The sequence below is a fragment of the Lissotriton vulgaris genome, chromosome 10, assembly GCF_964263255.1.
Source record: "Lissotriton vulgaris chromosome 10, aLisVul1.2, whole genome shotgun sequence".
In the NCBI taxonomy this organism is placed as follows: Eukaryota; Metazoa; Chordata; class Amphibia; order Caudata; family Salamandridae; genus Lissotriton; species Lissotriton vulgaris.
In genome coordinates, this window is record NC_141698.1 from 292,364,988 (window position 1) to 292,378,961 (window position 13,974).

Sequence of the window (13,974 nt, forward strand, 5' to 3'; positions counted from 1 at the left end):
AATGCAAGAATTGTCCCGGCACCAATTGAAAAACGTCCTCTGCATGATATAATCAGTTGCGCCCGGTGCAGGTAAGCACGGTGGGGTGGGAGGGGGGGTTTGGGGGGGGGAGTCGCCAGATGACTGAATAGGATTTATTTATTTATGTGCCCCGCCCCTCCCTGCTCACAGTGCTTGCCTGCACTGGCTGCCACTGGATCTATTACTGTTAGACAGGTTTAGATTGAGATTGCAATTGGGCACCAGCAGTCCCAAAAAAGTGGCCCACATTCGCGGATCGTGCCCGTTCATGAAACATCATTTGGTTAGTTAGTCTCATTGAACTTTGTTATTTGTTATTTTTCTTATAAAGCTCTAACAATCATCCTGGATAGGATATCACGGCGCTACAGCGACTATTGTGAGTGGTGGTATAACTTAAGTCCTACCATTTTCATCTAATTTGGGGAAAAGGAGAGTTTTCAATTGTTTCTTAAATGATATATGGCAGTCCATAAGTCTGAGGGCCACGGTCAGTTCATTCCATTTGGTTGCGGCTATGTGGGAGAAAGCTCGCTCTCCCATCCTGGCTCTCTTCACTCGAGTTGTTATTGCTCCTGCTGTGACTTGAGAGCGGAGATTTCTAGATGGTACATAAAACTGAATCCTATTTCTTAGGATGAGTGAACCTGTGTTGTACAGTGCTTTGTGTGTTATACACAGCATTTGTAGAGAAATGTTTGATAACCTAAGCATTTTAAAGCCTATTCAACCAGTAAGATTGATGAAAACGAGAAGCACTGCATTTTGGCCAGGTGCGCGAGGTGAATTAAAATGTCTGAAGGGCCACAATACCTGATCTGGCTAGCGTTGCTATTTTGTCGTTCGTTTTTTTACCAGCATGACCTGAATTTTAACACCCTGGATGGTGTGAAAAAGAAGAAAATCACAGAACGTCTGTATTTACAACTCTGATCAATGTGTATTTTAAACAGTGAAAGCACTTACAAATCTGTTCTAAAGCTACTTTACTCATCCATGACTAATAGCTAAGCTATACAATGACTGAAAAGACATGTTAAAAAATAATATGGATATTTTTACATAAAGAGTGCTCTCTAATTATCATGCTCTGTCTTTTGCAGAATCTGATAACATGAATAAATTGATGTTTTTTTCCCAAATTGCTTTTTTATAGTTTATCGAAGGGTGAACTCGGCGCTAGGGCATTGGAGTGATTTACATGAGCACCTGTTACACTACACAAGATCACATTTATTTTTACTTCAGGCATTGGGAGATTAAGTGATTTTCCCAGGGTCACAGGATGTTGAACAAACGCTGGGACTGGAACCTGGTTTCCCAATTCAAAAGATAACAGGTTTAGCTGTAACCCCACCTCCTCTCTATTAAAACGCTTAATAAAGGTTGCCTCACAGCGAGACCTATGCAACTACAAACACCCCCCCCCCCCAGGAAGGCTTCTCATACATCACTCCCTCCCTATCCTTCCCTCTAAAGCCTCAGGGCGATGACCTTGAAAAGAACGGGTCAAGAAAAAGGACCCAGCTACTGCGGCTCCCTCTGGGGGGCTGAGATGTAGATGACCCGTAGCCAGAAAATTACCACCCTCCCCACCCACCATTGCCTGAATGTGATGACCTGGCAGTGGAGGGCTCAAGGGCAAGACACTGCTTCCCGGCCAAGTTGGCCCCATGGATGGCCGAGGTAAAAATGACCCAACAGATTGAGCAACTCCTGGACCCGAGTAAGGCCAGTTGTCACACTTACCTCACTCACCCACCCACCATTGCCTGAAGTGCGATGGCCTGGCAGGGCAGGAATGAAGCAGATGGCCTAAAAAAATGGCCCGCATGTCACCCTTAGGCACTGGCCATCGTCCAATGCATGACGTCCCGCTTTCCCAATCCGACCCTGTTGTTAGAATGTCCATATCACATAGTTCACTCACCACCTTACAAGTCACACATTTCCATTTACTCATGTTCATTTCACTATTTTCACAAATTCCACGATCTGCCATATTGGAATCTGTTCTGCGTGAGGAAGTAATTTACCACAACTTGCTAGAAAGCCTTTCCAGGATCGCAATGCCATACATACTATGCGTAGGGTGTCTTTATAACACTGACTCAGATCACGTAGACTCGCTCTCAGCTCCTCACTCAACAAACTTTACCGCAGCAATTCTTTATCAAAGCAATAGTCTGCGTCATACAACCTGGCTAGTTACTGCAGTTGTGCTGCTTGATAATACGCCTCTAAATCCGGCACACTTCATTCAGCTTCCTCATAGGTGCTCTGCAAGTTGACCATTCTCACTCTGCTCCTTTTCCTGCCCCATGCTATGTTCACAATAGCTGATTTTAATTTTTCGAGCACACACCTTAGAATTAGCCACCTCATACATTGAAACCATTGTCAACATCCCAGCAGGACCAACATTGTAATTATCACTATCCTGACTGCAACCAACAGAGGCAATGTCTGAAATTCCCTGGACTTAGTTACGTTTGCCAGAGGCTTTTCTGAATTTATTTAAAGCCATCTAGTTTCTCCATATGTCACCATCATTCCTAGATATCAAAAGGGGTCAAGTTCTCATGGCATTTTAAGTTCTGGTATGCTGTCTCTTTCAGTGTGTTGCAATGATTCTTCAAGAGGAAACATGACTGATTTTTGTTTACTCATACACAATCCAGTCTGCTCACCAAATCTCTTTGATTCTTGATTCATGCATTGATCGCCTCATCGATTCTATTCGATATATCAACGTCATCAGTATATAATGAGATGGCATGTGTGGAAGCGTATCTCTTCATAAAGCACAGTAGAAGGCACAGTAGGGAGGTAAACACTCCAGAATACAGTCACAAACTTTGTACAATATGACCAACAAATTCTGTAAGGATAGAAAAGGAAAGAAACAACGTACCTGGAAACAAAAACACATGAAAAGATTTTAAGGAACACAATCTTGCAAGTGGCTTAGAAAACGCCTTAAACGCCATGGCCTAGAACACCCTTCTATTGCGATGGCTCCCGCAGTCTGATCTCAAGGCAGTCCCACCAGTTGTGATCAGACCTATGTTGACACTTCGTCACTCTACCCAAATTCCAGATCCTATGGACACTGGTCTAGATTGCTTTCTTGAAAACCTTAATCACCATAAAGGGCTGACTGAATTTGGAACCGCCCCACCTTTCCTGGGATATCTAATCTTAACCCTGTCAACAACGTTGACCAATGTGTTCTTCACATCCCTTCTTTTATCATGCCACATTTTCCTTTTACTCATCACCTCTCTCTCTCTTCCTCTCCTGCCCTCTGTGCTGTGTACCTCTTTATCCATCAACACCTTCTTGAAAATTACCCATGACGGGGCACCTTCCATGTTGGTGACCCTTCCTTTAAACAAATGAAATGGGGCCTCACCAGTAGAGGAATGAGATGTGAAGCTATATTCTCAAACCTTTTTCCTGACGGCTAACTCCCAACTTTCACCACAGGCAATGACTTGTTGCATGGTCTCCTTGACATTCTTGATAAACCTTTCCACTACGTCACAAAATAACGTTCCCTTTGGACAGATTCGAAGCAGACAGAAAAACTTGCATCCATAACATACACTAGTCAGTACATACTGTCAATTTCGAGCAGCAATCAAGATGATGTAAAAATAGTCAGAAAATATACAAAAGTACACAATTTATTATACCATTAAAAAGTTCACAATAAAAGGGATAAACAATATATCCTAATATAATACATGCAGGTAATAATCACAAAATGGGAACAAAACAACACATTGGTTAAAAAATATGACGGGATACTATGGGCCGACTTATGTAAATCGTACTCCAATTTGGTATAGATATCTTTGATTTGGAGACGTTGTATAGTCCAATGATTTGAGTGTATCCCAATACACAAGGGCATCGACGCGTTTCGGTTTTGGCAACTTGGTTTACAAGCCAACACCTTCATCAGGATAAAAATTGTAACATTCCCACAATATAAGGAAAATCTGCAAGAATAAAAAAATGTACAGTATCAAACATATTGTCAATAATATATTGTTACTAACTACTTATTACAACATCAACAATTTGCTACTCATTTGGAAACACACAATTATACTTGCAACATACTCATCTACACATTAATCTAAAGTTTTAGACATTGTTGTTCAACGGGAAGAACATACAAATTCATACACATTGGCTTAAACTGCAAGATGATATAATGATACTATCCAGTTTTAAGCTTGACATTGTGAGCAAACTTATAGTTAAGCTCATACACATTTGTAAATAGAAATGCAATTTGTCAGTTAAATCGTCTTAAAAAATCAGATCGGCTTAAAGGTACAATTACTCTCTTGAGTTCTCTTTTGAAGACCACAAGAATGTGTTTGATATTTTACCTCGTTATTATGGTATCAGGCCTATTTAGGTCCTTTCCACATTTGATCTCGAATTAGGTGAAAAAATGACACACCTCCACCTGCTGCCGCCTATAAAGTTCATACAATATATTAGTTAACTAAAAGTGATGGTAGACGCTACAGTCACGAGTATTATCACACTTTAGACAGACGCTCACCCGTTGGGACTTTGGTATAATTTTCGTCTCTCAGGGCTTTGCCGAGGATATAATTGTAGATACTTTTTCGGAGCTCTGAAAGTAAATAATGAAATCAAATACTCGAGTTCGATGTTGGAAATAAATCGAACAGCGTCTGACTAGTATCTAAGATAGTTTGTTATAAACATAACATTGGTACTAGCCGGGTAGTCGGAGGGCCTATTAAAATTTATTTTATAGATCAGGTCCAAGGAAGAAAAATGCTTTGCCCCCTCAAGTGAACAACAACTCGGCTATATTGGGTAAAGGTTAGTGGTCAACAATAATTGTTTTGTTAAGCTCTCTCAGGTCTACATAGAGCCAGACTTCTCCATTGTACATGCGGATCTTCACAACCGGGGAGACCCACTCTGTTGATTCCACTTCTTGGATGATTCCCTTGGCCAAGAGCGTTTTCAATTCAGCTTTCATGCTCTCCCTTACCAACAGGGGCAAATTCCTGACTATCACAACTTTTGGAACAACATTAAATGTAATTGTTATGTGATATACATAGTTTTTAAGACACCCCTGGTCACTAGCGAAGACTGCAGGGAAATCTCTGATCCAGTCTAGACTATATTATCAACCACCCTAACAGGTGGCAGTTCTTTTAGACAGACCGAGGGGCTCTCAATAGGGTCAAGAATCACACGAAGATCTTGTTAATAGAGCCAACGTTTGAGCGAGTCAGCCTCCATCGAGACATAGATCTCCCTGAGGATGACTCTTCCTTTGAAATCAATCGTGCCCCAGAAGTATCCAAGCAACTCTATGGTCACCCCACCATACCCTTTCGGTCTAATGTCCGGCTTCAAGAGAGTGACTTTACCCAACAAATTACACTCATTGAATGCCTTGGGAAGAAGTGCAATCTTGGCCCCAGAGTTAAAAAGCATGCTGACTGGGGCATCATTAACTAATACAAGCTCCTGAGGGCCATCAATAGCATTCCCTGCAATTTGGAGGATATCAGTTTCTTCCACATCCTGCTGAAATGGATCAACTTCTCTGACCTTTGTGTGTTCCTTACCTGACCAACAGCACTAGGAGACATGACCCTCTCTCCCACATGTACTTTTATGATTACTATAGGCCAGATGGTGTCTTTTGTGTATTTTCAGTACAGCAGGCCTGAAGTGGTTATGGTGACAAGCCAAAAAGAAGGATGTAGGTTTGACTGATTCTTCGGAAACATTGTCTGATACCATATGTTGGATCTGAGTTTTATGAGCAATTATGGCAAAGGCAGTAGGTCTATCTTACTTATTCTGAAAAACATATGCTCAATCTAATAGGCCTTTAAGGGTGGATTATTATTGCAATGTGCTAAAGCCTGCAGACAGTATCTTGTTGCAGGGAATCTCACAGATTACTGTAGCATGCAAGGACTTTGACATTAGCTATCCTCTCTGACAAATCCTCAGGGTAGAAGATTTTCACTGTGATACCCCACTTAGGACCTCTTAAGAGGCATTGTATATTGCTTTACCAACTATCATTTTGAAAACATTTTTAATTTTAGGCCTGTGTGACTGATCTTTGGAGTGAGCTTCTTATGAACAGTTATTAAAAAAAGGAGTAGGTCTCACAAATTCACTATGAAAAACATAAGTTAGTCAATAGGCTTTTAAGGTTAGATGGTTATTACCCAGAGTTAAAGCCTTTAAGAGGTATTTTGTTTAATTTAATCTCACTGATTACTGTAGGAGCCAACGGTGTTGGTTTTGGTGTTGGTCACGCTGTTTGACACAATCTGGGGGTAGAAGATGTGTACTGTGAGAATTATTGCTTGACATATATATATATATATATATATATACATATATATATATATATATATATATATATATATATATATATATATATATATATATATATATATATATATATATATATATATTCCACATGAAATCCTCTCGCCTTACAATCCAGAGGAAACAGCCACACCAACGTGGAAATGGTTTACAGGTGTTTGTTTATTCAAGCAAACGAAACTGACATGTTTCGATCTTACGATATTTGTCACATAACCCGGCTCCCACCATGTTACTCAAATTTATAGAACGTGAAAACAACGTGAAAAAAAGTGTGTTATGGTAAATATAAACTAAATACTTCACATATTGTGATTTCTCATTCTCTGTCAACAACAACTTTATAAATGCATAACAAAGGTTGTAATAAGTCTTATTTTCAAATCTTTTCTTAATTCATTATTGCAGGGTCTAGTGCCCTATTTAACTATGTAAATATTCAATGCTGTGTACCCAAACTACATTACTCTTTCACCTCAGTGAATCTAAAAAAAGGTGTTGCCACATGGGGGTCGTGTTCTATTATCTCTTCAATGCTACCAGCAGATGTGCAAGGAAGCTTCCAAATTATCTGCAGAGGAAAAGGAGAACGGTTATTAGTACAACATTCTATACAATTATAACCTAAAAATATTGATCATCGTTATGTTTCAAATTTCAATCACTGGTGGAGAGAATGACATCACTAAATCATATGGTGTGTCTATATACACAAAACAAAATATATTTGAGACGTTTCCAATTATTTACAAACCTAAAATTAAATAAATTGGAGTTGTACATAGGAGCTTAAGGTTTATAAGTGTGTGTGAAACTCTTCATCCGGATTCATACTATATGGTGTGAGACTGTCTGCTTCAAGATAAACCTTGATTACATTCTGCGTAGTGCAGGGTGTTTGGCTACCTTGTCAATGCCAAAGAATCTACCTTTACTCCAGTCTCCATCATGGTGTTCTCTAAAGGTTTGTGCTGTGCTGTAGCTCAGGTCTGCATTGGTGATGGCACACCAGTGTTTGAGCATACATTTTTGTGTAGGAAAAGTGGTGGACCCTATATACTATTTGCCACAGGGACAGACTATTGCATACACCACATAGTCAGTTTTGCAGGGGATTGGTTTTGTGGTGCAGTGTCTCTTCCTGATCCTATCTAGAGTGATCTCGTCAACATTGGTGCTGTATTTTCAGGCTTTGCAATGTCCACATTTTCTGAATTCTCTACGCTGCTGGAGCCATGTTCGTTTTTTACTCGCTAAATGGCTATGTCTCTTAAAGAAAGGTTTCTCTTAAAGGTAATGTTAGGTGTATTAGCCATTTTAGTTCTTAGAATTGTGTCTTGTGAGATGATTGCCCACCTGCTCTTTAAGATCTTACGTAAGTTGTTTGCTTGGCTTGTAAATTTAGTGATGAAGCGAATAGGTTCTTTGTCAGGATCCCTTGTGGTATGTGGTTTCCCTTGCAGTAATTCTTCTCTCAATTTCTCATCAGCCCTAGCACTTGCTTTCATAAGGCTCTTCCTGTGATTTTTTCTGGCACTGAAACCATCTAGCATATCTTGTCTAGTTCTCCTATAGCTCTTATTGGTGCTGCTGTTTCTTTTGGCTCTGAGGAGCTCACTATAGGTGATGCTCCAGCGGAAGCTAGGTGAATGACAGCTGTCAGCATGGAGGATCGAGTTTCCAGCAGTGCTCTTCCTATAGAGCTCTGTCTAAATAGTGCCATTTCTCAGTGAGAAAATCCACTATCTCCTGACTATAGTTCATCGTGAATCTCAGATTCATGTTGTTACTATTGATGACGGATAAAAAAGTCTATAGGTCTTTCTTGTTTCCATCAATGTACCTGAGCCATACACTTATCTGATCAATGAATCTGTTTTGATCTTGGCTCTAGAGGACCTGCTCCTCCCACCAGCCTACCAATGAATAGGCCTAGCTGGGGTCGAAGCAGTTCCCCATTGCTGTCCCTTGTGTTTGCTTGAGCAAAGTATTCTCAAAAAGAAAAATATTCTCCTATATACAGGTCTCAATCATTTTCATGATCATCTGTGTATGTTGTAAAAACATTGCTCCTCTCATTCTTAAAAAATACTTGCAAGCATTCATTCCATCTTGGTGTCTAATGCTAGTGTACAGACTTTCCACGTCTAAGCACACTAGCCAACATTCTCGGTCCCAACACAGGTTGTTAATGTTTTGGATAAAATATTGTGTATCCCTAATGTAGAGAGGTGTGGCTCACTGGTTAGAGGCGGCAGACCCGGAGGCTGAGAACGGCCCGGGACCAGGGTTCGATTCCCGACGCGGCAGGGTCGTGGACCAGGGTCAGCGGACTGATAATTCTCGCCTCGGTGCCCACTTTGGGCAGTGATCACACTCGGTAACTCTGGGCATTAAGCTTGCCTCATCTCTACAACGGCCCCCCACAGACGCCGGGGATGCCTGGCTTCACCTTGGAGATACCCAGCAAGGGACTATCTCACAGGGAAAGCCAGGACGGGTTCCCCAGCGGTCCATCGCGCCAGGATACTCCGGTAGTAATTGAGCGCGCTACAAAACACCTTACATTTACATTTACATTTAATGTAGGAATCCAAATTCCAGATAATGGTCTACATAGTTTGAGGTATTCTCAAAGATGCAATTTTTTGAGGAGACGATGGGTGGACCAGGTGGATTCAGCGCATCCTTTTGCACCTTGGTAACAAGTAGAGCATGGGAATAGTGGGTGTTTCGTTTTTCAAAAACTGTAATTCGTCCCAACTGAGCAGTTGGTGTTCATGCCACTCTAGTAATCTTTCTGTGTAGTGTGTTGTCATGTTCTGTAAATGTTCCCTTTCAGTTCTACTAGTGCTGGTACTGTTCCTCACTTGTCTGAGTCCCTCATTTACATAGTTCTCTCTGCTCATTACAACTATGTTTTCCCCCTATCAGAGGGTTTAATGACTATTGTTTGGTCTTTCTGTAGCCCAGTCAGTATGTCCCATTGTCTCTTGTTGAGATTACTTTGTTTTAAGTGTTCACTGCTCAATCTCAGTATGTCCTCTGCAACTGTGTCTGAGAATACATCAATGTAATCTCTTGGTAGTTGGGGAATAGACCTTAATGTAATTCTAAAGTTAGTTGTCTCACTCAATCCTGTGTCGATACCAAGGGTGGTTTGAATGTATTCAATGTTGATAGTATCTAGTGGGTCATTAGAGATGCTTGATAAGGTTTCATCATTAATTTCTAAAATGTGTAGTGCCTGCAATGTTTCTAGATCTTTTTTTGTCAAGTCAGTCTGCAGAGAGATATTAGTTATTGTCCCCTCAACAGTTGCCTTATTTGGACCTAATGCATGCACTTTAAACAATTTCAACTTTCTGACAAATTTAAACAGATCCATCCTCAATTGTGAATAATTTACTTTTGATGTTGGGCAAAAAGAAAGTCCAAGTTTCAAAGTCTCAATGTCCTCATTCATTAGTTGTCTATTTGAGAGATTTATTACTGTTTTTTCCTTTGATTGTACAGCCAGTATTTGTTCTTCACTTGCTGACCCCGTGTTCCCATGCCTTTGTTTGTTTGTCTTTCTTTTTTGCCTTCTTCTCTGGCTTTTGCTCTAGTGCCCCTACCTCTTTCTCATAGCTTTGCCTGAAATGAGTGTTCGTTTTCTGTCTGTAGCATACAGAGTTCCTAGGAAAAAGAAATCTTTGGTGCTATTCTGTTGCTCAGGTCTTTTGATGATCCGAGGTCGGAGCTTTGGTCAGTGCCTGATTCAGATGCTCTTTGCTCCATTGCTCCCATTGTTCTATCCTTTGTGATTTGTTGTGGGGCTTTGTCAAACTTCTTCGCAAATGTTAGGATCCTTCCTGTTGTATAATCACGTTCGTCTTGGAGGAATTTGCGCTGTTTGTGTTCTACCACATATTTTTCGTGGGCCTTGAGAATTCCTCCATTGGTTTCAGTATCTTCTTAACAGCTTCTTGGTCCGTTTCTTTTTCAAAGTCATCCATTAGGGTTTTGATTTGGGTGGCCAGTTCAGTATGTTCAATCCATGCATTTTTTATCAAAATTCTCAGCATGGCGGTCAGGCATGCATTAGTATTTTCAGTCCTATCCTTTAGTAGCTCAGGCCTGGGTTTCGCTAATGTGGGGATTATGAATATCCTCAGGCCTCTCGGTATTCTGTTGACATCAGGTAATTTTGTAGCGATGTTGCTTCCCACCATCGACGTATTTCTTTATTCCTTAGTTTTTCAAGCGTTATGGCTCTTTGTTTTAAGTTGCCGCTTGTGCCATCAGCAATAGTTGTATTTGCAGTGCTGTCTTCACTCACAGCTGACTTTGATTTAAATATGCGAAGAGCTGATGCTTCGCACTCCTTCAATACTTTGTTTGCCATTATTGTTGCTGTATACAGCGTTGTGTGGGCAAAATACCTAACTTGCCTTAGTCACAGCGGGTTAGATCCCCTTGACAAGTTGTCGGATTCCGTGTACGAGACAGTGCACACACAGAAGAAAATATAAATCTTCTGCATACATATACTATCACAGAGAGTTTTGGGTCAGTTCTTTTCTGCCACTGATCTGTTTAAGTGCCATTCACATTCTACTTTTCTTGTTCCACCTATGACAGCATACAGCATGGAGTAGTGAGTCAGCCCACATCAGCCATTTTTATTTATTTATTTTATTTTACAGATTTGTAGAGCGCATGGCTGCCCGTAAGCGTCCCAGCGCTGGTGACTAGAAACCAGGTGCGGGGGAAGCATTACGGGAACAGCCAAGTCTTAAGTGCCCTGCGGAATGCGAGTAGGTTGGGTTGGGCTCTGATGTGTGGGGGCAATCCGTTCCATAGTTTGGAAGCATTGTATGCAAAGAGTCGACCTCCAGAGCGGGCTTTCTTGATTCTGGGTACGGATGCCAAGTTACAGTGGGTAGAGCGTAACGTTCTCTTAGTAGTGTAGGGAGTAATAAGGTTTTTTAGGATGGGTGGGGCCTTCCCATGCAGAATTTTATGTGTCGTGCAGAGTGCCTTAAATTGTATTCTTTCCTGGATAGGCAACCAGTGCCAGGCGTTCAGGGCTGGTTTGGCTGAACAATGACGATGGGTTCCTGTGAGAAGTCGGGCGGCGGTATTTTGTACTGTCTGAAGTTTAGATATTACTTTTTTAGGGGCCCCCAAATAGAGGGCATTGCCATAGTCCAGGCGGGACAGCACAAGGCCGTGAATCAAGAGTTTTTGGGATTGTGTTGGGAGTAAAGGCAAAATTTTTCTAGCGGTCCGTAGAAGGCCAAGTCACACAGCAGCCATTTTCCTTGCTTGGGTGTAGAAATTAAGGCCCTCATCTAGCCAGATTCCTAGGCTCTTGATTTCTTGCTTCGGATTAGGAGGTGTGCCCATACAGGGTGGCCACAGAGATTTAGGTTGGTAGAGTGACTGATTGCCTAGAACCATTATCTCTGTTTTGTCATTATTAAGTTTGAGGTGTGAGGTGTTCATCCATTTGGTTATATCGCAACGGCAGTTGTGGAGGTTGGTAAGGGATTGGTCTTGTTGACTTAAAGAGACTACCAATTGAGTATCGTCAGCGTAGGTTAAAAGCTTGATCCCAAAAGGGGTGACGATCTTCTCAAGGGGGGACATGTAAACATTAGAAAGGGTCGGACTCAGGGACGAACCCTGAGGGACCCCGCAGCTGATGGCAAGGGGCCTAGTAGTGAAATTACCATCTCCTACCTGGAAAGACCCCTCGTTAAGGAAGGGTTCCAGCCAGGACAGAGCCGTTCCTACGATTCCAAGATCTCTGAGCCTATGGACCAGTGTCGAGTGGTTGACGGTGTTGAAGGCCGCACTTAGATCCAGGAGGATCACTGCCACTGATCCTCCTGAGTCCATGATTTTTCTTGCCTCTTCGACAACCGCCAGTATCGCCGTTTCTGTGCTCTGGCCAGGCCTAAATCCTGTCTGGGACGGCTCTAGGAGACCATTGGTTTCAAGGTATTCAGAAAGTTGGCGATTGACATATTTCTCTGCTATTTTGCTGATACCTGGGAGCAGGGAGATCGGCCGAAAAAATTGCCTAGTTCTCGTGGGTCCAAGTGCGATTTTTAATGAGGGCTTTGACAATTGCTTTTTTCCAGCTAGGTGGAACGACGCCATTGGTAAGTGAGATATTAATCAGTTTTTCCAGATAGGGAAGGATGGTAGGCGCAACTAACTTTAGGATATTGAAGGGTGCGGGGTCAGTGGGGGATCCACTTTTGATAGAGAACAGTATTGAGGAGAGAGTATCAGTTGTCAAGGGGGTGAAGTGAGACAGTTGGCGTGCTGTAGCATGGGGTGTGAAATTAGATGAATTAGAAATGGGGAGAGCGTCAGATGTTTGTGATGGAAGAGAATGGAGAATATTTTTAATTTTAGAATCAAAGAATTCCGCCAATTCATTGCATCGATTAATTGATGGCTCTACTAAAGGGGGGGGGGATCAGGTGTTTTGAGAAGTTTTCGAGCAATTTGAAACGTCTCCCTTGATGAGTTGGTAGATGACTTGATTTTTTTCCTCGAAGTATTTGGCTTGGGCGATTTTAAGTGCCTTTTTATAATTAAGAATGGTCTGTTTATATTCAATTTTTTTAATGGGGTCGAAATTTTTTCTCTAGTCTCTTTCTGATTTTTTACAGGCTTTTTTTAGGAGTCGCATTTCCTGGGTAAACCATGGGGAGGTAATTTTACCTCGGGGTTTACAAGAGGACTTTTTAGGTATGGTTTTGTCTAGTGACTCTCCTATCCATTTTGAAAACTCTGCGTCGGCGTGAATAGGGATGGACATAAGTTTAGGGGGGGAGTGCTCTAGATTTAACTTCCATTTTTCTGGATCTAGCGTAGCCCAAGAGCGAGTGGGCTTATTAGGTAGGGATTTAGGGCGTAAGATGTGGTATAGCTGCCAATTCAATGAGATTAAAAAGTGGTCAGACCATGGTACAGGAGTGTGATTTAAGATAGTAAAATTAATGTTGGAAAAGATAGGATCCAACAGGTGGCCCAGTGAGTGGGTTGGTTGTTTACTTTGTAGCCTAAGCTGAAGGGATTCAAGGTCTGCTATTAGGTCAGAGGCTGGTTTGACTTCATTTTTATCAAAATGAATATTTAGATCTCCTAGGATCATAAAAGCTTGGCTCTATTGTCCCGTGATTGACTGCATTTTTCCTGATCACATGTTCACATCCACTTAAAAAGGATTGGTTTCAGTGCCAAAACTGGGTGGCCAGTCCTTTCATTTTCCATTGTTTTGTTTGGTAGGTCTTCTTTCATTTCTTTCCTTCTCCTTTTTTATTGTGTTTGTATTTATTACAGTGTGCCTCAGGTCTTCATACTGTGCCACTGAACCGCTTACCTGCTACTCATTTCCTCTGTAGTGCACCTTATCTTGTGTAGTTACTCCCTCTATATTGGTCTGCCATCTTGGAATGGTAATGTCCACAGTGAATCATTGCTTTACTATTACAAGATGGCCATTGCACTTGCAAACATTATGACAAC